At 40.3% G+C, this 24645-nt stretch overlaps 1 protein-coding gene across 3 annotated transcripts in view; it reads left to right on the top strand.

Moving 5' to 3' along the window:
* The first annotated feature begins 8673 nt into the window (after window positions 1-8673).
* Window positions 8674-24645, top strand: part of LOC137293824 (sodium channel protein para-like) — a 95793-nt gene continuing 79821 nt past the window's right edge. For all 3 annotated transcript variants that reach the window (XM_067824584.1, XM_067824583.1, XM_067824582.1), the window contains exon 1: window positions 8674-9444. The gene's annotated coding sequence lies outside the window, so the exon portion shown is untranslated. The remainder of the gene's footprint in view (window positions 9445-24645) is intronic.

Here is a 24645-nt window from a genome sequence, read left to right as displayed (position 1 = left end):
TGCAAGCAATCGAATCTGGACCAGTCAATTCAGTGATCAACATCATGATCATCGATCTACGCCATCGGGGACCGATGACATGTGTCAAACCAAGTCAGCGAGTTTGACCACTTGATCCCGTAAGATCATCTCTTATGACAAGGATGGGTTACTGAAGATCAATTCTAACCTGGTCTTCATGGGTCATTGTCGAGATGTTGCTAAAAGCCCACACACGCACTCACTCACCCAGCATTTCCAGATGGTCGGTCTGTGTTCTTGACATCAAACGCTCTTACTCTCCCAATGTCAGTCAAGAGACAGACAAATACCAAACTCAAGGCCCCCACAATGATGGTACTTGGTACTTTTGATGCAAGAGTGACAAGCAGCATGTTTTCCTGACGTCTGACGTCTGTTAGTGTCAAAGGCGATTATACCCCTTAATGAAAAAAATATGTTCAATAGTTTTAATAAGACATTGTTTTATTAGGCGTGTTTTCGATGCGATACTATTCCAACAAATTCTATACACCAAGAGCTTAGTTAAGCAGCCCACTGACACTTTTGAATGAGCCCCGATGTTAACCTTTTGCAGCATAATTGGAACATGATTGGTCGTCATGTGCAACATAGGGATCCTGATGTACAGAGCCTTGTCAGACTGGACTTTGGCCCATCAGAAGATCAGGAGGCTGACAGGTGGCATGAGGAGGAAAGTGACACTTTGAATGATTTTTTGAATGTTCACATTCACTAATACATTAAACAATAAACATTCCAGGGCGATACCTGTACAAATACGGTATTTTGCATGAAAATCTGTGTGTATAAAAGACGAACAATTATCATCATAAAATCAATGTGGATTCCACTCATTTTGTCATTTTTTATGAGTCAAAGGGTAATACAGGTCAGCAAAACTCATGCTTTTCCATCGTGGTCACCAAGAGACGTTTTATGTGCGTGCTGAAAACTTATCATTGGAGGGGGTCCTTAAATAAGTTCTTTGTGTATTGTAATTGTCAATTTACCATGACGCAATCTACATAGGCTGGATCGTACCAAAGACCACTGAGTCAAAACCACAAATATGGCGAAGACGGTATTACTGTAAACGAACCACGTAATTATGTCGTTTGGCGTGCTGTGTTTATATCAACACAGGACATCCAATGACAAGGAGTTCGTCTCGTTAATCCTTTACATGATCAATATTTAATACATTTTTCACAAATTACTCATGGCCTGTTACCTCTAAGAGGTCATAATAATGCGTTCTATTTCACTTTTCAGTCGACAGCATCCAATAGATGGAAAGAATAAATTTAAATATCGGCCCTAAGGGAAAGTAAAAAATCAAATGTTGTGTCAGAACTGAACTACGGCCGTTACAAGCAAGTCCTTTGTGTTTTTGAGAATCCACGTGGTATCAATTCTGCTGTCTCGAATATTTTCTGTGAATATAGAGAAAGTCCTTACTTGATTGTATTAATATATACTACTGCATGGATTCGTAGTGTAAAAGAAGAATGAAGTTGACGGCACCGATAAATGGTTTGGACAGACTTCCCCCTTCGTGACATTATATGTGGTATCATGTCATGTGAAACGTATACCAAGGTCTTTGATGAAACATTTAAAATGTAGTTCTGTTTACATATAACAGTTATGTTATTTGAGGCTTGTCTGTAGAAAAATCAACGACCTTATTATACAGACAGACAGACAGAGTTTGGATAGCTGGTTGGCACAGAATGACCACTAGAAGGGGCGATGTCCAATCTTTTGGAAGAGTTGTTGATCTGCAGGAACGACATTCTACAGGTTTGTCTCCTCGTTCCCTCTTCCCTGGCATATGCCTCGTCGGCTTTAAATGTGATATTTCAGTTGTAATCCTAATTAGCAGAAGGCTGTACGCATAGGTCCACATTTAAGTACATGCATCAGACGAAGATTTTTCTTATCGCCAATGGAAAACTCACCTGCCATGTGTGTGTCCTACCGATTTGTAGCAAATCAAAGAGTCTTAACAACCATGTTTGAGGTGCACCGTGGAAAACATGTGCTTTAATCTCACAGTGTTATGAAGTTTTCCAATACCTGCAATGTCCATACTTTGCCTGTCATTATGACACTATGTATACGGATCGGATGCCTCATGTACCGTCTTAATCTTAAAATGAGGTGGAAATTACACCATGATCTGCCAAGTCCTCGTTCTGCCACACGTTCCTTTTGCTGAACATTCTGAATGAAACCGTATTCGCACTGGAAACAGGACATTGTTTGCTTTTCCTGAAATATTTTGGCACCTATTGGAAGGAAAGTTTTGTCTCGGAATGTAACTTAAATTCAAAGCATCAATTCTTTTGTTTGCAAATTTCAGACTTAGGAACATGCTGATTCTGATTCACCAGGGTCTGTTTCTGGTCTGGCCAAACGTTTCGGAACAACATCAAAGACTATACTATTAATTGTTGTCTTTTGCTGTCAGTAAAGAGTTCTGGAATCATATAATTTCTTTTAATAACACAGAGTATAGAATAGATTAATTGTATTGAGTTCTCCAGTTAAAATGACCACCGACGTCTGTTGTATTGCCACAACATCCATATTCTGTACATAGCAGTAGAATCAGATTTTCTCATTATCTTTAAGATCGATTGTATTTAATAACATTTAGATAAAATGGCGGTGTATTTTTTCTGATATCCTAATTTTCATATACAGGATGGAGTGCTTTTCAGAACTGAAATGTTGCTAGGATACAATTGGAAACATATTTCTGTCGATGACTGATCTATGCTGACTGAATAGTGTTGATAGTTTCTGTTATGGCTCTCTAACATTAATCAATTCACAAACAACACATTCAGTGCGATATATGAGTTTTTGTTTGACATTATAGGTGAACAAATGATCTTATGTCGTATGTTTTAGCTGTAAAATTAGATTTTTAAATTCAGCAGATGTGCCACATGAAGGACTCTATTGCTATTCTTCTCAGCACACTGCAAATAAACCAAGTACATCGATCGTTTAGAAAGCCTTACGTCTTTAAGTTGAGTCTGTGACGATTTGGTATGGAAATTCGCCTCGTTGACACTCATTTATTTACCGTCCAGTTATACTGAAGCATCAACAATGTCAACGTTGACCTTGAGATTGTATCCATAATCCTTGACTCGCTTGCGATACCAGACAAATATAATGTGCTCAAAAGTGCACAGTCCAGTTCCGTCATGAAGAGAATGAGTATATATATTGTGTTACGTTGCCTGTAGTAATATTCTAGCAATATCACGTCTTTTTGACAATGGAAGTGGGCTTTACACGTTTCTGCGGAGTGACGAACAAATGTATTAACCACTGGCTACCAGACCGCTCCTCTGTGATGGAGAGTATACTCATACGTTTAAACGATTGAGAGAAGAGCCAGGATGGAGGCATCTATTTGGTAACATCGTTGTTCATGAATTTGTCAGTACTTTGTTTCTTCAACAAACCCAAAAGAATTTTAAAGAGGAGGACAACATAAGCACATGTGGATTTGACTTTATTGCTAGAGATAAGCTCGGAACTTCTTATTTTCTTGAGCCCACATTTGTATTCTCCGATTGTTCTTCTGGAGTGTGTATCAAGAAGTACACATGGGCCTGCACTTCACTGAGATGATCAATAACTCCTCCAAATAAACTGACTGATCCTCCTCCTTGTAAGTAATGCCTTCTCAGATAAAGAATGTGCTTTGGATAAGGACTCGGAGAGGAGAATTCGTGGGTTTCTCCACTTGTGGTCAAGTTCAAGGTCATCCATGTAAGGGAGAGAAGTGAGAAGAGTTGTTGATATTATCAGGATGCTACCTTCCCTTTTTGAGAGAAGAAAGAATTCAGTGACAAAAGGAAAAGCAATGACATAAAGAGTCATAGGAACTACATTCATGAAATACATGCTTTGTTATTGTCAGTATTATTAGTCCGTTGAAAAGTCCTCGTTCAGCACTCCCCTGCTGCTTGGAGCTAAATACAGCTATATTTCTGGTTTTAATGGTTTACCAGAAATGGGTGGAAATGTCACCCGAAATGTAATGAGAAAACAATAGGTTAAGTGATGGATCTCACAGATATGAGGCAAGGGCATATGACACTTAGACATGGACCCCCACAGGTAGCACTTCACTTTTTCTCTTTATGGAGAAACGTGCCAGAATTTCTGCAGGGATCAGCCAAGTCAAAACAAATGAAATCGGTAAAAACATTTACAGTCAAGTAGAAGTTAATCCGCCACTGATTAACTTACCTGCCGTACATGTCATGACATATTCTGCCAGTTCATGCTTCGATTTGTATATTTGGCAAGTCCAACATACTCTGTTTCTGACATTTCAAAGGAGTGTGTGATTTCAAAAAGTTGTTTGAGCAGGATTAAATCATGCAAAGACCAACTGAGGCTTCAGTCGCCAGTATACATATTTTGACCCTCTGGTGGTGTGGACATTGCTTCTTACTGGGAAGAAGGTCGAAGGCTGTATATGCACGTAAAACATTATTTAACTCGCTGTTATACGTAAAGATACAACTATACACAACTCTCACTCTCTGTTCTCTCTCTCTTTGTCTCCCTCTCTCTCTCTCACACACATTATATATATTATTTTGCTCGTCGTTATACGTAAAGATACAACTATACACAACTCTCACTCCCTCTCTCTCACACACATTTTATTATATATATATATATATATATATATGTGTGTGTGTGTGTGTGTGTGTATATGTATACGTATATATATATAACAACTTTTTGAAATCACACACACACACACACACACACACACACACACACACACACACACATATATATATATATATATAGAAAACTGTCGCACGCGGTGTTGCCGGTGTTTGCCGAAGTTTCCATCACTGATTTCACTCAGTCGTAACTACTGTAACTACTGCAGGCTATTCGTATTAACATAAATCTGCGGGGTTCGCTTGAAATAGTGTTCGATCCGTTAAGGGCGCGAGAGTCAAATTAATACAATGTTGCTTTCATTCAATCTAAATACCTGTTGTTTGTTGAAGTGAATTACATGATAGCTTCCATGAGGGCCGATTGTTAGTATTACTGAGAGTAAGGCAGTGTATCTTTTTAGACAAGTGTGGTGTTGAACAGTATATTTAATATATTAGAATGAGCACGAGTGCCACAATAGTGTAGAGATGTTGCTTATAGGCACGACAGAAAACTGTGGTGATGGGTTCGAATCCATGTTAGCCTCCATCCATTTGCTGGGTATGTTTCAACAAGTGCTTTTCTCTCATATTAACTTTGTAGCCCGTGCTCTATATGGAACAATGGTCAATGTGGCATTAAAACCAACTCGCACGCTCACTGTAGCGCATAGTACATGTATTACCAGCTGTAAGTGTTATGGCTATTGAGGTATAGTCATTCTAAACCGTTTGTCAATGGTATACAGCAAAGACTCGTTAGGTAATAGGTACATGTTGAGTATGGTGAGGATAATATTAAGAATAAAAACTACACCGGTGAATTTTATTTATTTTGTTACTATTAAGTAAAATAACTTGACTGGTGAATTCTATTTATCATTTTCACATTTCTGTTTCTCTAGAACTGTATGTTAAAAACAAAACTAAACAACTCCTAAGCTTTTCGGGGGTACATTCATTCGTTGAATTTTTCAGGGAAACTTAAATGTATTGACAACGATTATGTATTAGTCGAATAGCTTCCTGTATTCTTTCACTAACATGTAGCGTTCTTCCTGTTCCTGTTCTACCACTTCCTGTCTTTATCTTATCTCCATACTTATGACGTATGACTTACATGTTTCAGGCTTCGTGAAGAAGACTATTTTAATGGATATACAACTTCTGTATTCTGTATTGGCGACGTTTACAGGTTTCATATACAGCGGAAGCTGTGTAAACCGGTACTCATCGGGACTTAAGAAATAATCCAGTTCAGACAGCGTGCCGGATTGTATAGCTGATAATAAATGAACATGTCATGGGCTCCACTGAGATTTTATGCTGGTGTTGACAACTTGCCAGATTGGACAGATGCCGGTTTTGACAGCTTCCGCTGTATATATTATTTCTTGAGTACTACTCACAATGGCATCTTTACCGTAAATTCATTCAGTTTTATATTTTGGTCTTATGCAGTCCCTGTTCTTAATTCATAGAAATAGCTTTTTGATGATTAACAAAAACGTTTGATATTGATTTTTACTGTACATGAAAATCAGTACAATATCATGTCCGAAACAAGCACACATCTTACACTGATTACAAATATATGTCATGGGGTGTCATTTTAATGTGGAAGAAAAGGCTATACCACAGTGGAAGTCGTGAGGTTCACTGCTGCTGTGGTGGACACAAGTAACGGTACTGCTATGCCACATTTAATCAGTGACCCGAGAAGACTCTTTGCGTTCTATATATACCAACCCTTCTGGTAGTTCTATATCATTAAATGTAAAAATAAATGTGGAACAAGCAAGAATTTGAAACGATTAATAAATTTTGTTAATAATTTTATTAAGCATTTGCCGATTGTAACGGTGAAGTTCAGGGTAGAAATTGACCTTCAGTAACTAATGCATGTTGTAAGAGGCTTCTAACGGGATCGAGTGCAAGTGGTCAAGCTCGCTGTAAATGCTGGTCATCCATGTCCATACTGTTGACCACTGGATTGTCTGGTCCAGACTCGATTATTTACAATCCGCCGCCATACAGCTGGAATATTGCTCAGTGCGGCGTTAAACTAAACTCATTCACTAATAACCAGAACGAATAAGGGATCAAAGCCCCAAATCAGCGGATCTTGATGTCTCTCTACAACGCAACTCTTCACTGTTTATAATTTTATAGTCAAATCCCGGTACATACATTCTTTCCTACCAGCAGCTAAGAGGATGGTGTAAATCCAGCTAGGGACCATGCAGGTAGCAGGAGTACTGTAAGTCCCCATGGCTCCTAGCATGGTGATCTACTTTCAGTTGTTGGTGATCTATATAGTCTGTTTTTATATTGTATTGTCTGAATAGGGATATTAGTTTTAACTTTTCACGCTAGTTTTATTTCTCATTGTGATATTCTAGTTGTTTTACTGTCCTTCGTCGGCAGGTTTTTATCATATGCATAGATTCCATTTTTAAGAATGCTCTCGTCACAATATGGCTGCAATACTGGCGATGTGACGTTAAATATTAACTCACTCACTCACTCACTAATTCTTTCCTTATAAGTTACCTACGTCGTGGTGGGATACAAACATACTGCAATACAGAAATGAGATAATCGTGAAAGATAACATCATGAAAACATTTGTTATTTCGTAGTCCACTTATCCCAGGCGAGGGTAGAGAGTAATCGAGTGAGTGAGGTGAACACATTTTCCAACTATACTTATACTACTATTAGCAACCGCCAACGAATACAAGGGACGATTGGCTTTGTTTCGTAATATGCAGAGTTCGTAATAGGCTTTTCGCCTGGAACATACCAACAGGACAGCTCGGTACGGTTAACTGTATTGCATGATGTAAAGCGGTCGCTCGTCACGCTGAAGACCCAGTCTAAGTAAATATAGGTTCAGTATTATTGGTTACACAGCTACACAGAGCCTAACAAACCCTAGTAGAAGGTCGCGTCAGATAACCTTTTGGAGTGACCAGTCAGAACATAGTTTACTAAATCGCGAAAGTTATCATTCGCACATACAGTTTGAGCCTTTACCTCAAAACCTCGAACCATTCCGAATGCTAATTTCTGCACGATCGCTTCCGTGTGATACACGTGGAGGACGCAATGAGTAAACAGAAATGGGGTCCACACATTGTACCCATGTGGGGAATGGATCGATCCCGAGCCTTCGGTGTGACGTCTGGGTGTTTTTGACCACTATGCTACCCTGCCGCCCCGACATTTCTATGGAGGTTTACCTGTATACTGTCATAAAGTGAGTACCGTTACAGCCCGTTCATACGTCACGGGGATGTATTGTCCCCACGGTAGGGAGGGGTACTGGCACTCACACATAAAATATTAATAATATGATGACTCTCCATCCCAACAGTATCTATCATCGGCTATTTTGTTGTTTTGTAGGTTTGTTTGTTTGTTTGGGGTTTTTTGTTGTTGTTGTTGTTGTTGTTTTTTGTTTTTTTGCAAACAAATAAAAATATTTTTCTCCTGTTTTAAAAGTTCACAAAATCAGAAAAGTGACAATCTTATGTACGAAATTTGAAAATGAAGAATTCAAGAAAGTGCTGAGAGCTTGCCATGTCTCCCAGTCGTCGCCAAACTTTTATTGGCATTCGATCCAGTTGTACGGGAACAGATGCGGAGTGATTAGTGGATTGTATCGCATGAATGGCGTCACAGCAGCATTACATCATCAGCATCCTTTGACAACAAGTCACACGGCAGCTGACAAGCCGACGGCATGGCCTCTGCCAATGCTGAATGGCTAGGAATATAATTGCAGACGCTAATGGGACAATTTGTTACAGGGATCATTTGACGAGCTAGGGGTCGGTTGAAAATCACAAGGCCTAATCGTCCATTCAAGTTTAACTATGGACGGAGTCTATGCATTATGATCAATCCTACCGCCAGCTGAACGACATGAATATATCATTTGGCCTCTTTCTCACTGCACATCCGGGTCTGTGGAAACAAGCGAACTTTTCTCGGAGTCGCGTTCATCTCAACGTCTGCACACGCGCCGCATTCCGCTGTTCAAGGACAGTAGGATGACTTAACAGAGGAAACTGGCAACGTTCACAAACTGTATTGGGCTGTGGACCCACATAAGGACTGACGCCGGACGGTGTCACCTATAGCTAGCTAGGTTGAATGAATATAACCCGGGTGGCGCCACGTTTCTGTTTCGGCCCCCCGTGCCGCAACGGTGATCTAACTCAACCTCGGTGTCTGTTCAGCGACAGTTCAGGTGATAACGAATATCATAGCTACGACTCCAAATATCGGAAATTTCCGTATAACCGCGTGTTTTTCTAAATAATCTGTTACACTTGTTCCATCGTCAGAGCGCCGAAGCGAAAAATCAATAATTTTCTCATTTTATATGCTGGAAGTCCACCAGGAGCTAGATTTCACATTCTGCGAGCCTGTCTCACTGCTGGAAGAGCTTGTTACCATCTACAGGTCGGTGTAGTGTTCAGGAGGCTTCCTGCCGTGCGGTTTCTGGGGTACGAGCTACCCGTTCTCCCACACCTGTGTCACCAAAGCCTCGAGTTTGGGCTGTGAATGCGGAATTTCGTCCAATACATCGAAACGAGTCATGGAGGCAGCGAGAGACAAAATGGCGGCTGAATGACAGCAACGGTGTACAGTGAACAGTGCATGGGCTGTGATCGCTCGCATTGTGTATTCGCTTGGCTATAGACTAATTCGGCGACAGGTAAGTGATTGTCCCTTCACAAATTTCACCGTAGCATATGTTCAAATGATAGCTACATCTGTGCTGGTGATTATATAACACACTGAGCCGCACCACGCACCAATTTACAGTATAGAGTTGCTAATTATGACTCCTTATTAGACGCAAGATGCACTGTGTTTCTATATGCGAGAGTGTCTGATTTTTTGTGACTTCCATATACGAACTAGATTGTGTATTATTGCTCCATGCAGAAATAACCACTCGGTTTACATATCCTGAATTTCTACTAGAACCTTCTAACTTCCGGTAGATGAAAGGAAGCGGTTAACTTATACAGAGATGAAGGGGTGATCCCGAGCTCATGGGCAGGGGTAATTGTTGAAGAGTCACACAAATTCACGTGACCTAACAAGTGATTGAAACAAGCCCTCAGCCTTCATCATCACAGATGCAGTGTTTCATAATTCATACACTCATCTTCGACCAAACTCTGTTAAGAGACCAAGGTCTCTGGAGGTTTGGAGGGAGGTGGAGCTCCTCCTTGGAGTTCCTGTTCCTGGTCCAGCAACGAATAAGTGTATACAAGACCGACTGGCCAAGCCCTGAAGCTTTGGTTAGACATGGACGGTTTATGCAGGCATCCGCCACGTGGACTGTCTAATGGACTGACCGATGTGCTTTGATGGGATGAAACGGGATATGGACAGGATCGGTGGTGCGGATCCTGCATCACTAACTCGCGTTTAAGATGTTTCCCTAAAGGACGATCTCGCACAGAGAAGTTAAAGCACTTCTTTCGTGAAACACACGAGGTCGACCTTCAGCGGGGAGGGCTCTGTCCCATTCGGAATATAAGTGACATCAGTAGGGATACTGGTACTCTTAACCACAATGTTCAGACAAAACCCTGTATTGATCGGGCCTGCTTGCACACACCATGTATCTATGTAATGGAACAGCGCCATTCTGTGCAAGCAGTACGTACAAACCAGACAGTCGGCAACATCGAAGCGCAGCGCGAAATAGCATCACACTGAACCTTTGTTCCTCTAATCCTTCCACGTCCTTGAAACATCACCAAGAACACAAAGATGTTACACGGGGCATTTGTAATATTTAATATATTATTTATATATTTCACGGTTCGTGATTCGTGCCATCTGGACAGCTGTTTTACTTCGGAAATCTAAAGCTGCTTGGGCGACGAATCTAAAACTTGAAATGACGTTTCCGGGTTGATGTGTGATCTCATGAAACCATACGGTTACTCGTCTTTCTGCAATTTGGAAAGAAGGCAATACTGTGCTATCACGATAATAAAAAGACACTATTTATGTTGAAATATTACTGGGAGGACTTCCACTTCCGCCAACTTAGCATGAACACCGGAATTGAACCCTAGATGTCAACGGTCAAAACTAAACACGCTTGTATGCTCGGTATTATTCCAAATTGATATTTAGAATTTGTTCAGCGGTGATGTTGTAATACAGTTTGCTATTTGCTAAATGAGAGAAATAGGTTCGGTGTTATTTCTTCTTATACTAATGAAGTGTTTTGATATTTCGTTATAAGACACCGTCAGTGTATATGAATTCAATGAAAGGAACCATTAATTAAATATATAGTCATATATTTCACATGTGATTATATTAGTCAGGCATTTTTATGATTATCGGAGGGTGTGCCTAATTAACGTGAATTTTATGATGGTATTGATAATTAAAATCAACTAAATGAATATGACGTCACTAACTGATTTTAAACAATTGTAGTTAAGGCCCCTCAAACTGATATGCTTATAATCCAGACACCCCGTGTACACTGACAGGAAATTCTGTATTAACAATGACTTGACAGTATGGATTGTTTAAACTTCGACATGAAAGCCACCTTCGGGGTTAACACTGTGAACACAAAAGGTTAAGTTGAAGTTATTCATATTTTTCATCCGTGATCACTCACATGCGTAAACGTACAATGGGTCGTCCATATTACCTGTATCACACCTGTGCTGACGCAGGTTCACCTGCGTGAACATCCAGCGAGACAGGTGCGACCTGCAATACAGCTACTTGGGATGATCTTGCGGAATGTAATTGGCTTCACTCATATTATACGAGAATCAATAGGAGGCTCATTTCTGTCAATCATCAGTCAGGACTGACACAAATCAATCAGGCCTTGCATTTACACATGTTGATATCTGACATGTTGGACTTCGATTATTCTTGTGTTAAAATAATTATTATTGAAACATTGTTAATTTGGCAATTCAATGTGTTGTCAGATTTTGGACAATTTTAATGGAGGCGTTTTCTCCACAACTGTTAATTTGCATATAAAGTTTTATTTACTGCAGGGCACATTTTCACGTATGAATACACATAAATCGTTATCTGATTTTTTATGGTTTGTGGTCGAAAGATTCAAACGGCTTCGTCGTTCGATATCTGTGAAATGCTGTCTTTAATCGATGTGATAACTGTATACACATGTTATATTGATATCATGTTTGTGCTTGAAAGTATGGATTCCAGATCCACAAAGCGTGAGAGATACATACATTTTGATATATATATACATGTATATAACAAGCGCAATGAATGAAATATGTGTTACATTCGACTTGGGGTTATAGTTAATATGTCATCCATTGGACTGAATGAAATCAATATTATGTACTTGATTTTCGTAAATCAAAATGAAATTATTAAAATTTTAATCTGGTTCAAGGTTACATTTCAGTCAACAACGTTAGATTCAACACTTCTTAAGTGTGAGCTATTCGTGCTATTCAAAGAGAATTTGGGCAGTTCATGAAGTAAAACAGATATTTCAGCCTTGCAGCTAATCGCATTTGTAGAATTTGTTGAACACACTGAACACTCTCTATATACTAGTATAACACACAATTGTGAACAATCAACGAGTGTTTCATTTCTTGACAAATATGCAGCTGTTTCTTTCTGTTTAATGCAAATAAAACCACACGAAAGTAAGCCTAACACATCATCGGGTCATTGGAGTTGACTCATGATATTCATCCATCATGAGGGCCTATGTTAGTCTCGTGATGGCCCCGAAAACGTGTATGTATCACTTGGAACAACTCAAGTGTGGACTGCCACAGTGACAAAAATATTATCTATTCACATGTGGGGCTACAGTTAGTTTCAATAAGGCCCTAAATTAGATTCAGTTTCAAAAATGAAATGGTTTCACTTTGAACCATGTGTGACTTTAAAGGCCACCGTCTCATCGTAACTGTGTGCAAATGAAGCTGATTGTTCACTAATTACACATCTGTATTATACGCGCATGCGCAATAGTAACATTGTTAGATTGCAGTACTAATTGAGTCAAGGGAGGCGATGTAGGTTACGAGTCGCGAGCGTAATTACCGCCTCCTACGTGTAAACTATACGAGTTGCAGTCTCTTGTTTCATTGCGACTTGGTGGTTTGGCAAATCATAATGTGCATATCAATATGCCTTTATACGCATTTAGGTGCATGTGCGTGCATCCAAAACGAGCCTACTGACTGCAATTGACGTGATATTCACGTGCCCCTGAAAAATATCTACTGTCAAATGTAGCATTAAAGCAAGTAATATAATAAGAAATACTAAAGAAACGTGTCGAGTGAGTGACATTGTCTTAATGGCGCCTTCGATAGTAATTATTTATTAAACAGTTATTTAGTTATATCATTGTTTTGTTAGCTTCGTGTGAAATGCAACCCGTGAAGTTCCGGGGTAGAATAGGCCTTCAGCAACCCATACTTGCCACAAAAGGCGACTAGGCTGGTCCTAAGAGGTGACTAACGGGATCGGGTGGTCAGGCGCGCTGACTTGGTTGACACATGTCATCGGTTCCCAGTTGCGTAGATCGATGCTCATGCTGTTGATCACTGGATTGTCTGGTCCAGACTCGATTATTTACAGACCGCCGCCATATAGCTGGAATAATGCTGAGTGCAGCGTAAAACTAAATTCACTCTCTCGTGTGAGATGCGGGTTTTATACTTTACGCAAAGGGGGAGTACTAACCTTGTGGTATAATTTGAAACACAAGGATTCGAATATTATCATACCATTCGAATTTTCTTCGTCGTTAACCTACCTTGTAAAATATCCCTGTTAATGGCGACTAAGGTGTATGGCGGTAAGATGGAACCATCTTATGGGTTCGAATCCAAGGTTCCATCATTGTCACACAAACACCCTAACTCGAACCATTTCACTGAAGCTACATATACCACCAGCGACCTCTGAGACAGTGTTCTTGGGTTTTCAAATAAATGAAATGCCACCGTGTTAAAGTTGAAAGGGTCCAGTAAATAGTTCGAATTATCCTAGGTTCGATATAACTGACATTTGATGAAGGAAGGAATATTCAGGGACCAAACTTGTACATCGAGACAACGGTATGTTCGACTCTTCAAAGGTCGACACCAAGGTGTTTATATAATATTCTAACTTACATATTTGTATTCACCATTACACCAACGCAAAAACTCATCTTCATAGAAAGTGATTAGATCGGACGTTAAAGTCAAATAGTGACCAAAATCAAATTAACAGATCAGTGAAAAATCCCCGACAGATCCATCAGGTGCTCTATATTCATTCTTCTGCTACCTCAAGTGAACAATAAATCATGTTCTTTCTCGAAAATTTTCCTGACAGAACTTTTCATATTATTTTTTCTAAGGGACTGTACGTTATTTAGGGCATCATTGTAAACAATATTTCTATGTATAAAATTGCTGACCCCCTGTACATGCGTACGCAATTGATAACCCAACTACATCCACAGAAATATATAGGTGACCATAAATTCTGAACGGTCCCTAAAGAACATACTTATCAAAATAAAGTTAAAGAGCACCCGATTCTTTTCTATGTCCATAGTTAAGGATGCACCGTGACAGATTACCTGTTGTCATGTCAAAAAAAGATTATACAAACATGACCCGGTGGTATTGTATGCACCGCCATCTACGTTACTAACAAACGTCTCGAATGTTCTAATGATGGAATACAGAATTCAGCGGGATGTTGTGAAGTGCCATTCCAGTAATCGCCCATTATTAGCGTTAAGGTTCGCGTATTAGTCATCTCCGCTGGAACCATGTCGTCTGCTCGTTTTACTTGTCTGAAGGTGAAGGTCACGTATTTGTTTGTCTGTGCAAAAAGGATGTTACAGAATTTTACATCTATAACAGACACTCTATATGGCAGCATAATGTCAGTGTGCAAAAGGAGACTTTACATTGTCGCCTTGGCTTGGTTTGAATTTATAGCGTGTATTTTCATGCAGATGTCTTCAGAGATCTACAACTTTTTGGTTTCAAATAAAGTAGAAGCAAATGAAGATTTGCATACATAGAAATGTCGGTGATTAAGATTGTTGGTTAAGTTTATAACAGAACCATAACGAGTGAGTGAGTTTGATTTTACCTTGTTTTTAGTAATATTCCAGCAATATCACGTCGGGGGATGCCAAAATTGGGCTTCACACATTGTGGCCATGTGGGAAATCGAATCCGGATCTTCGTGACAACCGAACGCTTCAGCCACAAGGCTACCTCAGAATCATAATGAATAATACTGATGACAAGAGAATCTAGTTGTTTTGTACTTTTGTAACGACAGTTTGTACATCACATCAGAGCACAGTCGCCATCGTGGAATGAAGGTTGCTTTGGACAGACAGTATTGATAACTGAAAGATTGTTGTCACTCTGATTTCTGATTGAACTAATACTTATGAATGCATGTATATGGATAACCACTTTTATTCTTTATACGACACTACACTTCAGAGTTCTTGCGCCCTCAGCATGTGAACCGAATAACAATTATGCCATTAAAACGCACAATGTGATTGATAATCTAACATTCCAGCTCTATGGCGGTGGTCTGTAAATAATCGAGTCTGGATCAGTCAGTCCAGTGATCAACAGCATGAGCATCGATCTATGCCATCGGGGTACGACGACATGTGTCAACCAGGTCAGTGAGCCTGACTCCACATCCCCTGACTCCACATCCCCTGACTCCACATCCCGTAAGTCGCCTCTTACGGCAACCATGGGTTACTGAAGATCAGTTGTAACCCGGATGTTGGGGAAAAATAATTATATCCTTTGATGCGTGAAATCTCTCCCTTAAATGAGTACAAAAAAACACTTTGAAGTTTTGTAAGTTACAGTAAATATGATTTGAGATAACCAATATCACGCATGGGTGTCAGATCGATTTCGAGGTCCGTGATTGGTTACCACGTGATCAAACCACGTCGACTACTTTCGTGGTTGAAATTCATCAATATTTAAGTTAAATTTACCTTGGTCACTTTGAAACATTTAAGGTTTTGGTATTAATAGATGGTATTGTATGTTTACGAGCCTTACCGTGGTCCTCTTGATGAAACCCAAAAATGGCGGTTACCTCAGTTGTAAGTCCTAAGCTGTATGCAGGATGGTGTCACTCCTGATAATGGTGTTCTGTCTATATTAATACGCCTCTGCGATCACGAGATCTCCAAAACGTAGGAGATAGTAAGTCCTACGAAGGTGATAAGAAGTCTTACGTAGGAGATAGTAAGTCATACGTAGGAGATAATAAGACTAAAAAAAACGTTTCACCGTAGCCCTAATACGCTCCCGTAGAGATTCTATTTATCATCCAAAATCATTCTTCAATAATTTTCAATGAGAAATGTACATCTCTGAACATAGCATTGGCATTAGATTTGCAGTGCAAAGATGTCATAGCATTGTGACGTCATCAACTTCATGACGTCATAGCATTGTCAGGGCATTGTGCAAAATCTGCTGTCAAAGCGATATCTCCTAGGAGATATCGTCTGATCTCACACAAGCGATATCTTCCGTGGAACACAGTTTTGGATGACAATTTCTTTTCTTCAACTGTTTTGCTGTTCAGAGCAAGAGAAGATGCTGTTTAGAGTCAATCTTAAGTAGCCAATGTTTGTCATAAAAGGCGACTACCGAGATCGGGCGGTCTGAATCGCTTACTTGGTTGATGCATGTAGATAGGTAGACGGGTGCTCATGATGTGTGGACCAGACTCGACGTCAGACCGACGTCATATATCTGTGAAGCTATGAAGATTCAGAGGCACGCTTACCAAGTTTACACTCCCAAAATGAAGTACAGCCGGGAACTCTGTTAAAGAAACGAATTTCAATGTTTAACGGGCTCTGTCGTTACATTACATAGGCCAAGGTATTTGTCGTTGGGAAAAGTATTACGCAAGGTAACTTGGGTGGCGAATACCATGCATATTCAGTTTTCAAACATCATCATCTTTGTCTGTTGTCTCCAGAAGCGCCCAAATCAGTATACCAACGTTAGGCGTTTATTATTTGTCACTCAATACTAAATAAATCAAAATACAAATAAACAGAAAGAAAACCCGTCTGGATTGCTATTCCTCAACTCGCAAACAACACATTTTTGCCAAATGTACCAGCTTAAGTGTCAGAATGTCTTCTGACGGGTCACAGAAGCAGACGACAGAAAGAGCAGACGACACAAAGAGCAGACGACTTTTCGAACACGTGACTTCATCATACATTTTTTGCACGATACTGAAGATTTTAATACATTCCTTTTCCCCCTGACATCCTTACACTATTGCATCTATGACTTACCCAGAAGGTGTTTTAATCCGGTAGGGATCCCATTCACTGCGCTAAACATCAGACAGATCGGAAAATCTCCAGTCGGTCATTTCGGTGTAATATATGTAGCTGATGACTCACAACAGTACAGATGCACTTTGTCAACGTGTATAGTGTGTACATTCCATAAGTAGACGGTGACTATAAAATACGAAACAGAACCCGACTGTACAATGAAAATGTGTTATTACTTGATAACATTAATGTCACGCCCTGACGCCGCAATGTATTAATTTTATTGTCAGCAAAATGTACATAATATTAATGTATCCCTGGGCATTATAATGAGCAAACCATATGTGTGAGTTGTCAACATAAATTCTCGGTGACTAAATTTAGTTGAACGCAGTTTTCAGGATTGTAGATGGTAGTGGGATGGAATCCCGAAGTGATGCAGTTCGTTATCTTACGGTACTTTGGTGAAAACCACGAGCTGACAAACCCAGAAATATGGGTGAACCAAGGGGTAAGCTCTCCATTATACCCTTGCAAATACTTTCATGAACAGCAACTCTTCAGTGGTGTTCATGATGCACCGGAGTCATTGTTTCCAACCTTGCTCTCCAAACCTTTTTCTGATGGATGGGCCCAAGATTTACTGTGCATCAGTAATCACACGACATGCATAGGATACGTAATTTATTTATTCTGTATTAAGAGTTAATGTGACATTACGACGGTATGTCAAGATTTTGCAGGAATGGCTGCTAACGAGGTTGATAATGATATGCTTCAACATCTGTCCAATTGCGATGGACGTAACAGCGAACCTGTGTGAAGCTCCGTGGCATAGGCCTCAGCACACCTACATCGACCATGACGTCACCTGTTTAACAGATGAGGATATTCTGGGATTCACTGCATTGTCATTGGATCTCGTTGCACAACCACTGTCGGAATTTAGCCGTTTCGACACGCGTTGAAAATCCATCTGCAGCTCAACCTGAAGCTGACGATATGAGAGCGTGAAGTTCCTCTACACGAACGAGCTAGGATCATAGGTTTCAGCTACCTGCTCGTCCCGTGGCCCGCGCTGTGAACTGAGTCATGATTCTCTGTTCCAAGTTAAACAATGCACGCCTGGCTATCGCATATTGATCATTCTTGTCCATACAAACACAACGTACACAGCAATTATAGTCAGGCGGTTGTTGCCGGAGCGCCCAAGGGGGTCGCTGCCAGACCCACTAGCACCAATGCAATAGTCCGCATCGATTTTAAACAAATTATCGCGATGAAACATCGTGTCTCTTGAGAACATAGTGGTTGCTCAGCGGTTGGAGTGCATAAACCAACATGGCGGTTGCTAGGAACCTGAATACCATGGGACGCTGGTTGTGCAGTCATCGGGAGAAGTGCATAAGTCACTATGAACGGGAGTTATATATGGTTGTTAGCTTGCTGTGTGTGAAAGCATGTACGGAGTTCACACAGAGACCGTGCTGGTTGCTAAGCCAAAATGAAGTCACCAACGAAATGCCCAAGTGAGCGTCAAAGAAGTCTTAATATGTCATGACTCCTAGGTCGACTTGCGGGGGTGCATGAAGCAGTAATTGTGTTGCTAGGTGGCTGGGGGATAGATGGTAATCTCATGAGTAGCAAGGGAGTGCTTAAGTCACTCTACCCCAGCAGATCCCGTGCCATTATGATAGCCTGGTGCCTTCCCGTCTGGAGAGATAGGATGGGTTTTATGATGTATATCAGGCGCTACGACTTAGTGACAGGGTCATCTTATTTCTGAATTCAGCAGTAATCTTCTAGCGCAGTACACTTCACGCCCAACCCGTATACATGTGTGCAAATCTGAACATGGCTGCAACACACGGTCAGACATCTAAACATAGAGCCGTTTATGAAATCAAGACTGAACTAATTGTATGATATTATATTAATCCTACAGAAAACCGAGAGACCTCATTTGTTGTGGCATGCAAATCCACCTGAAAGACATCAATTAAGCATGGCATGACCTCCTCTTCCTATATATTCAGTTCATAAAACTCGCGTCTTCACTTCCCCTGCTCTAATAACAGTATCAGTGAACATGTGAATGAAACAGTATACAAACACCGCGCCTTAATAAAAGGAAGAATCATTCAGCATATTTCAACTGCCTGAATTAAACAAATGGTATTCATATTTGCCTGTCTTCGGACACAGAGACATCTTGACCAGAGCTTGTGCTTTACCGTCATGAAGAACCAGATTGGATGACGTAATCTGCAGTTCCACAGAGCAGTAGGGGCTGAAAGGATTTATGACTGATACCCTTGCTGGTTGATTTATATCAGAACGAAATCAGCTGGGATCTTTTGACAATGTCCCAGACACTCGTTTCAAAAAGCTCAAAGTTTACAAGACACCGCTAGTCCAATGAATGAGCAGAGAGGCGTCCTAAACTGTTATGGTTTCCAAATACGTTTGTTTAGACGAGGACAAAACCATATTTTGCAACTGTTCTATTTGTAACGCTATCGCCTACCCTCCACTTCAACATGCCCATCCCAATGTGTATTCTTCAGATTCACGCTGGTTAACTTCATTGATCTGGCTCACCTTGTATACACATTCGTTAATAACTCCCAGTAAATACAAATAACATCACACCCACGGTACACATGTAACCTTTCGTGTTATCGGTGATGTATCATCTCGTTTTACACTTTGATGACAGTACTTCCACAGAAGTGGGTGGAACGATAGCAATATCTCTCATTCACAGCTGTCATTATTTTCCTTGTCAAACACGGCATTTGCAACAACGGAATAAATATTTTACAACGCAAGTTACGTCCCATGGTACACTCACGTTATGGATTATTTTCTGAATTTCTCAAATCCACAATTGTGAACACTAACACATCAAAACACTCACGGTCTTGAGACACTCCGACAGTGATAAATACAAAGAAGTTTTGGAGAGGAGATATTCAGATCCTGGAAGAAGTGCGAGGATGCCTTGAGATCGTATTACTTATTCAGTGCATCCGTTTGTCCTCATCGATGCAGTCTTAACCAAGGACGACAGTCCGCGACCTTTGTCACTTACAGCGTGCTAGAAAGCTTGCATTATTCCCCGAATGCGAACGGCTACCTACCTACCACAGGCAGAGTCTTGCGTCATGTTTCGATGTCCGGATGGATATTATCGAGCTTTTTCTTCATCTCGCCCTGTGCCTAGATGCGCGCTTCCTTCCCCCTTCTCCTCCCCCCCCCCCCCCCTACACGGATCAATATCCACACCTACTCTGTACAAGGGGGATCAGTAGCTGCATCGCCTTTGGTGCACTGCAACAAAGATGGCGTTGCTTGGCTGTTCATAAGCGAGATGCTAGAGAGTCATCTGACCTCTGTCGTCACTTCATCAGTTCATTCTTTAATAAAATTCCCCATGGGTAAACCAGACTTCCAGGAATAATTGTTCGAGTGTTTTGTGCTGAGCAGTATTACTCATTACGTATGTTTGTAATTTGTAATCAGTGTGTAAACGGTACCTTTTCATTACATTTGGTCTCGACAGTTGTCAACATCGCCATCTTCAGCAGTTTATTTTAGATGTTGGCTAAATATCAGATGCTAAGTAATCAAGAGAACTGAAGTAGACGCTCATATTAACGGAACTCTAGCATTGTTGTGATTCTGTTGCTGAAACGCGAGCGTGGGCGTCACGAAGTGAGACTCTCCTATGTCTCCCACTCTTCATCCGTCAAACACATTCTCTCATTACGAGGTCCGCATCCTCTTTCAGCAGCTGTCAGTATTTCGATGTGGACTACCTGCGTCATCCACGCATCTGTCGTGTTGGCTGTCTCACTTTAACCGTCTCGACAGATCTCTGGCAAATAGGCAGAATCCCTCTTTGTGCTTACTGATATATAAATACATTAAATCTTGTTGTAAGTGATGCTATTTTTAGTCAGACAGTCTATGTAAAACACAAAATGATGAACTGTCTCAGAATCTACTCAAGGTTGAAATACCTGTTGCATGAAGGATAAGCCTTTCGTGGCAAGGAGTTTTTTGAGCAGTCAGTAAAGTGGGTTACCGTGATTATTATTTCGGTGTTAGTTCCTTATCAAGAGATGTACGACCTTGCTCCTTATGATACAAAAGTGTATCGTAACGCTGATCAAGCACCAGCATGCTTAGTTACCCGCATCCTGTCTCTAGTTCATGAAAAGAGAATTGTCTAATGTATCTTTTTTTCAACCTCCTTCTGGTATCGTTTTGTCATGAATTTGATGAAAGTGTGACAGGTACATGATGCAAAGTCAAAGCCAAAGCGTATATTATATGAAAGGACATCGGCCTGTATGCCAATCGTAATTACAATATGTAAACATATTAATCCTGTTTTACTCATTCACTCAATTATATAAAACATGGATATTTACATTCAGTATGCTGGTAGGATAATTATACAATAGAATTTCATAGCTTCAATGGGTAAAGTAGATACTATGCAAGATCAGACAAAGCTACCTCATTTTGTTTTGGCCAAGAGATTAGCGATAACGGGCATGATTAGGAAAAAAATGTTTGCCAGGATATTTTATTCGTAGTAACGTAAAATTTAATCTTACTCTAAAAAAGAATATTTCATACATACACGCGTCTTGTTTTTTATCATATTCTTGCTCATGACATCCGTGTTATCCTATTTAGGCCATCTCTGCGCAACATTCCGCCATCTCTGTGTAAAGCTGACACAGTCTGTACCTATTCCTTTTGCATCTTTTGCCTCTGTTCGACATCCTCTTTCATATCCAGGAATATCATGTAACCCTTAAGTCTAACCTATCCTACCCTGCCAACCTCTCTTACAATGTTCCCGTACCTCTGATGACATTTCTCTACAACTTCATTAAACCTCCTGCTACAAGGTTCCCTTATATTGGGACGACAGATCTCCATGAATCCTGAATCAATTATCGTAACTGCACAACATCATTGTTGAGTATTGGGGGAAGAACGCAATATTCTCTGAACAGTGATTAAATGAGGGGCATTGAAATGGTGTCTTTATCCAAACTGTCAATAAACCGCCATTATGCGACGGAGTCCCACCACATATATTCATTATTAAGTCACACAATCCTGGAATGTTGCAAAACAACTGTCCACCATTGGAAATTGAAATACAGCGTTTATATTAGAAGTCGGATCCCCAAAGTGAAGCGTATATTTGGGTTTTTGAGAATTTACTTCACGTTTTAACTTCTCTTTTCCAATACGACACTATTTTATAGTTCACTGGCATTAGAAAAGCCACCGTTAGATATAAAGCAAGCGGTATTCCAAAGTAATAATTTGTTTCTTTAGAGGTCTTGAAAGTTCTGTTTTTTCAGTTCATTGGCGAAACTATTAATGAAGATCATGTTGTGCTGTAACATCCTGTAATTGTTACAAATTGTTACATTCTGCTAAAAACATAGTCAAATTCCAGCTAGGAAAACTACAAAAATGTATTCTCTGGTGATATTAAAATATTTCCTGACACTACAGAAGGAGATACATGTTCTGTTTGAAACATATGACTTCATAACACATTACATATGTCTGTGGCACTGTAGCTAAATAATTTTGCATATGTGAGCACAGGCAAAGTGGTCCTTTGCATTTTCACGTTTCCACTTTTTCCGTTAGTTCTAATGAACTTGAACATGAAACACAAGCCCTCTGTATGATTCATGGGCGTCATAATCGCATTAAGATTCCTGAAATTGACTAGACCATCACGCATGGCTTATATACAGTAGTCCATGGCTGCATCGATTTCAAGGCACATATTGTAACACCACAGTTTTGGAATTACTTATTGAGTGGCGATATACATGGCTCTGCCAAACCACAGGAATCCATACAACGCTGTATGGATTTTCGTTTCATGACAGCGGAATCTAATGCCGGCGGAGCTGCTATCGTTGTTGATGCAGATACGAGCCATGACGAGTCAGCGGATCTCTCCCAGTTAGAACAAGGCCTGAATGCTTTCTGTTTCTACAGCTAGATCACGCTTCGATGCTGTTTCTCTCTGGCTACCTTGCCTATAAGGATCCATGTTCTTTCAATTATTTATTCCCTTTCTGCGAGAGTCGACAGAATACATGAATTTCGCATGGAGTTGCTTAGAAACACGGCTGCCGTGTGTCGCAGGGAGAGACTCTATTTGCGTTAGACGTGGCGATGGTTGTGGAGACTCTCTGGAAACTTCTACTGTCAGCCGGGCTTGAAGCAAGGTTGCATCATATTGTATCTGTCCCCGAGTCTGCAATGTGTACCCTTTTCGCAAACACCTGGTGTCATAATACCAGATTTGTAGAAATCCATTCATATTCTTCTTTTGTTATTTTGTTCTTTCCTTCAATGCAGTCTTTTAGGATAATCTCTTGTGTTTGCATTTTATATTATAAGTAAGGATCGAAGAGAGTTCTGATGAAAAGTAAATACTGCATTCAAGCTGAATCCTCGCGTGGTTAAAAGTCAATTGGCAATGGGTAACTTTGTATAAGGAATGTTTCTGTCAGGTGTAATCTTGGAAATAGAAAAAAGGTTCCACCCTGACAGCTGGCAAATTGTGTATGCACCATGCACTAGAACCTAAGGAACACATGTGACTGAAGTTTTCAGACCTGTTGAAAAGTTGGCAATGGTGATTTTCTCTTCACAGAGTCTGTGTAGACTCTTGAAGCCACAGCGTAAGGATGATTCACTTTCCAAAAGACACATGACGTCAAGAAGTACTTGTCTATTATCGGGATGCCTGCGAAGAGGTCTTCTATTTTGTCTGCAGATGTAAGTGATTGTGGGAGGATTCCAGTTACAGCTGTGCCTGACTTAATATCCAAGATGAATTCAATGACGTAAACGAAAGTGCTTCAGTAAATATACAGGTTCATGAGCACAAACGATGCTGGCCATTTCATGCGACTGTTAAATTGAATGAATACAGAATAAGGTTAATTTTTTTTTTCTTTTGACGCAAAACGTTCACAGAATTTCTAATCTTGAACCCGCTAGACTGAATGATTCGCCTATAAGCTGATTTGGCAAAATGAAAGATTGGTTGTCGAACACGTGCAATCTCAATTTGAACTCATAGAACATAGCGGCAAAATTGGGAGCTTGTTTTAAAACTCCTTTCAATATTTTGTACGCCATTATATCGACACCAAGATTCTTATCACACAAATGCAGGGTTGAAAGCCATGTCTTCAATCGAACACTTGTGCCAAACCATAAATATACAACTTAACCATTAAGCGTGTCCCTTGCCTCTTCCCCAAACATGCCATAAGTTTCCTGACCGTGAGGTGTGTAGGTTTGCTGATCCTGCTGATGCTATAACATCTACTCATGCTATCACATCTATTGATGATATCACATCAACTGATGACGTGGGACATTGCCTTCCCTTGTTTTGTGTACAGCCGATGTTCAAAACCAATAAGCGGCAGATTAGAAGAGACACAATGTGTTGGCACTGATTGATGTTTCCACGGA

This window comes from Haliotis asinina, chromosome 8 (assembly GCF_037392515.1).
Source record: "Haliotis asinina isolate JCU_RB_2024 chromosome 8, JCU_Hal_asi_v2, whole genome shotgun sequence".
Lineage (NCBI taxonomy): Eukaryota > Metazoa > Mollusca > Gastropoda > Lepetellida > Haliotidae > Haliotis > Haliotis asinina.
The sequence above is the reverse complement of the archived record's forward strand: the minus strand, read 5'-3'. Positions and strand labels throughout refer to the sequence as shown.